The sequence below is a fragment of the Melopsittacus undulatus genome, chromosome 11 (assembly GCF_012275295.1).
Source record: "Melopsittacus undulatus isolate bMelUnd1 chromosome 11, bMelUnd1.mat.Z, whole genome shotgun sequence".
In the NCBI taxonomy this organism is placed as follows: Eukaryota; Metazoa; Chordata; class Aves; order Psittaciformes; family Psittaculidae; genus Melopsittacus; species Melopsittacus undulatus.
Genome location: NC_047537.1, coordinates 16,562,508 through 16,567,219, shown reverse-complemented (window position 1 = coordinate 16,567,219; position 4,712 = coordinate 16,562,508).

Sequence of the window (4,712 nt, the reverse complement as noted above, 5' to 3'; positions counted from 1 at the left end):
GTTAACAAGCCAAAAGAGGGCTGCAGGCTCAGGATGCTCTTGCAGTGAATGGATGGAGACAGGGTGGGTGTGCATGGTCTGAGCCTCTGTGAGCTCTGTTTGTCATCCCCAAGCCCAAAGAGGAGAACCCACAGTATTAAGGACAGAGAGAAAAGGTTTCACTGCTCACTGGTTTGCTTGGAGCAAATGGATTAATAACACTTGATATGTAACTAAATAAAATCATCCAGACCCCAGCTCACTGGATCTCCAGGGATATGTTTTGTGGGTGAAAAGGTGGCTTTCCTCCTTGGAAATGGAAAGCATTCACTAGGAAGCATCCCTGCCCAAGGCAAGAGGTTGGAACTGGATTATCTAAAAGTCCTTTCAAGCCCAAACAATTCTATGATTCTGTGATGTCCTCCAGCTTCAGCAGAGAGAAGGACATACAAGTTTCTTGTCCAAGTGCTCCCATGGAGCTGCGGGAGGAGGATGGTTTACCATCAGGTGAGATCTAACGTTGATAAATGTCTATTGGTGGATCTAGAAACCTTCCTGATGTGATGGAGCCTCCAACCTCCACCTCCCTTGCTCAGCTGTGTCCCTGTCCTTCCCATCTTGCCAGTGCTACCCTAAGAGAGGTCAGCAGGGAGCTGAGCACTCCTTGGTGATGGAGACCTCGTGTTCTCCCTTCTCCCTGGGAGCTGTGCATCTCCTGAGGAGCAGCACAGGAGCAAACAGCTGGTGGGAACCGAGTGGTTGTGCTGGAGCAGTGACAATCTGTGGTGTAGGAGCTCTGAGGAGCTCCTCTGTTACGTGCTCTGCCCCCAGAATGAGTAAATAAAAGCCTCCTTATTTATTTATGATGCAAATAGCAACTGTGCATTCAGCTCTAGGATTTGTTGATTATTTATTTAGAGCCTCTTGTCTCGGAGGCACTGGCTGCGTGCAGGAGGCATCTGTCTGGGTTTATTACCCACAAATAGACATTTTGCTGCTTAGGCGGTGGCTGCTAATGTTTTGAAAGCCTGCTGTGGAAATGGAAATCCTTCCGGGGAGGCACAGATCCCCTGGTCCTTCCTCTTCACAGTCAATAGCAGCAGCTCACGGCCCTACCAGCCCCGTTGAAAATCCCAGCTGCCCCATATCCCGCTCCTATGGAGCTGTTGAACACTGAGCTCCTCTGGGCATGAAGGCTTCTGCTGTGAAGTATGAAGAGTGATGGCTAAGTTCCAGTTTCTGTAGGTCCTTATCCTCCAAAAGCTAAATGGAGGATGGGTGGGAGGTGGATGTGAGAACAACGAGAAGTGTTTGGCTTAATATACTAGTGATGGTTGCTTGGAACTCCCTTCCTTTTCCCCTTATCCCATAGTGGGGACAGACTGTTACTGTGTACCAGAAGTGTTGGATTTGGCATCTTTCACAACCAGTCACAAAAAGATGCTTTGCTGGGTTCCTAGAGACTTGGGCAGTGAATAGGTGCTGCTTTGGGACTGTTATCCCCAGGAGCCTTTAAATGCTTCTGGTTCTTCTCAGGTTGGGGGCTGACAAAGTTTTGGCACTTGGCTTTAGGAGGCTTATGACACTGATTCAATACATCCTTCTCAGGTCATCCTCTTGCTTTGGCAATTGATGGAGATAAAGTGTTCCCACAGAGAGCACCCCATTAGTGATCCATGGCATGGACCTCAACTCCAAAGCTTTGGTGAGTATATTCCTGGACAGTATTTTCAATGCATGCAAAGGCAAGGAGAAGAGGGATTGTTCCAGCAGATGGACGAGCCCAGAAGGAATAGATTATGCTGAAGCAATTCTGTCCTTCCCCACTGGTTGCAGTTGTGGCACCATCAGAGGGCTCCAGAAGGAAAAGCACCAGTAGCTGTCCCTGGCCACTGCTGCTATCCCACTATCCATCAAGTTGTCCTTGCTGAAATGTTTGCATTTAAGAATCCCATATAGGAATCCCTTCCTTGTAAAATGATCCACAGTCAGTTTTAGAGGCAAGAGCTGGGGTTTTTTGAGCTTTCTTTTCAAAAAGCTGTATTTACCCTTTGATGGCTGCCTCTCTTGCAATCTTAGAGCCACGGGTAGGAGTTATTCTCCTGGTACCCCCACCTTGTGTTCAAATCATTTGCATCCATTATGTCTCAGAACTACGAGGTAGAAGAATTCATTCATATTCCATAACACAGCTGGCCAGCAGAGGCTGATTAAATCCAGACTTAGATGATCAAACTTAGGCACCTAAATGAGTGACCAAAGGCTCTGGTCCAAGCTCAGATCATTGTAGGTCTTGGATCGCTTCTCCTACAGACTGAGGAAGGGTTGCTGTTAAGCCAGGTAGATTTTGGTTGGCTCCATCACTCATAGCAGGATTTCCAGGGCTTTCCAGGACTTCAGCCATTCTCATGGGTCTTCTCTGCATCCTCCTACAGCTTTTCATCCTACCCCTCATGCTGTGGAGCTGCCTAGCACCTTCCAGGATCCACCCTAAGTTCTGGATACCTTGTGCAGGAAGCCACCCCAGTGGTTAATGGTTAGAAAAGCACTACTGGCTAGTGAGGAAAAGTCTTTGAGAACTGGCAAAGTAGAGGAGAAGGAGGATGTGTTGGAGCCCCATGGTTTGGAGAGGCATTTCAGATTTGAAGTGGTATGGCACTCCTATAGCAAGTCATCAGTGTGTGTCCTGGAGGGACAAAAAGGGGCTGAATAAACAGCAGAGCGGTAAATGTGCCTGCTCTCTGTGTGTCCCCAGATGTGTACACATCTGGAGGGATTTTGGGAGATACGTAAATACCAAAGAAACCTACAGAGATGAACAAATGGGGCTTTGGTTTGTGTCGGTGTCTCACTTGAAGCACACTATCAGCAGCACTGGCAATGTACTTGGAGTAGGATCTCCTGGCCTTGGATTGAAGCCAGAGGGAATCTCACTGAGGGTCTGGGATGAAGAGGGGGGTAATGAACTGCTTAGAGGGCCATGAATAGCAGCTTTCATCAGCTGTCATTTCCCATTACAACTGACCCAACATGGAAACACAGCGCAGGACTGCACTGAAGCAGGAGAGGTTTCCCTGCCTTCCGAGTCCCAGCCACCTCCATCCACATCCTCTGGCTCCTTGGAGACTGAACCTTGCAGTTTGAACCTGCTACAGTCACTGCTAAAGGGCTGGCTGGACCCAGCAGCTGCAGGACATTAGGTCAGCTCTTGCTTGGTGGCATGGAGAGGGTCAGAAGTGATCAGAATGTCGCTGTGCTTAATATGAGTTGATGTAGGTAGTGCACAAATAAAAACCCTTGCAGACTTGGTGTTCTGAGGCACCTAAACTGAGCATGGGGGTGCCAAGCACATGAATCTTCAAACAAGACCTGATGCATAGAGAGCCCTCTGCCAAAAGGTAGCAGAGAATTTGATGTAAAAGCAGAAATATGCTTCAGTTGCCTGGGAATGCAATATCCTCCTGAGCTGGCTTGCATATCCTTTCACAGAGATCAGCTGTCCACCAAACTACCAACACCTTCCAAACTTGGCTGCATTTCAGTGCTTGTGGGTTGGAGTCTAAAAAGAAAAGGAGGATGATTGAATATCTCTGCTTCCAATTGACCATGGTGCAAAGTGCTTAAATTGAAGCCTGAGGATGGAGCTACACCCTGGGTGTATGGATGGCTGCAGGACTTCTTGGTGTCATTTCTGGTTGGAGACGGGTGTGGTGGTGCTGGAGAGGAAAGAGAGCTTGGAAAAGGAGTTTCCAGCAAGGATTAGCCAAAGGAAACCAATAGGTTTTATGTTGATAAATTTGAACTGGGATTACAAAGGCAGAGAGTAATTCTCATGCTCTGAAGCTCATTCATTTGCTTCGCTCTGGGTTTGGGAGGTTGGTACAGGAAAGGACGGTGGCCAAGGGCTGAGCAAGGAAATCCCCAACACCCCTATCTGATAGAATTACTCCTTTTTCTGTACTGAGCATTGTGTGCAGGCAGCTCTGAGCAGGCAGTGTATGGGGCATGATGGTTGGTGCTTGCTGGTGCCCAGAGACACTGTGGGTGTGCTTGGGGGAAGGAAGGATGGGGTGGAAAAGCCACATTGCTCCAAGGCCAAGCTGGGGATGGAGCAGAGGAATGTGAAGGACAAATAGCACTCCTTCAGGAACGAGCCTTACAGAACTCAGTGTCTCCCACCTGCAGCTCCCTTGAACCTTTCCTTTCATCTCTTCAATGTGTATTTCATTTGATTAATAAAAAACATCTTTCCTTCTCTCCACAGAGATACTGGAGCACAGCCCACGGGTTGGGAGGGAATAGCTGCAGCTTGGCTTCTCCTCTCTGACCACCAGCCAGCTCCCTATCTCAGGATGGATCCAACAGGAGCACAGGAGCTCACATCCAAGAAGCCCCAGTGCTCTGCCAGGGCCACACAGGTAGCAAAGAGCCTGATAGAAAGTCAAGTGCAACATCTGGGAGTCTTTTTTTCTGTTGCCTCCCCTGTATTTCAGAGCAGTAACTCCCTGGTGTGCATGGAGAGCTTGCCAAAGCTCAGAACGCTCCAGTCTCGCACACAAACACCCAAAAGCAGGTCCGTGTCTGTCTAGGAAATCTGGATCAGAGGGCAACTATATTCTGAAGCAATATGTTGCCTGTGAGGCCCTGAGGTCCTTTGTAGGAGAACAAGTAGTAGGCTGCTCTGTTTGGCTCATTGTTCAGCTTTAGTGCTGGTGCCCTTGGGCAGAACAGGC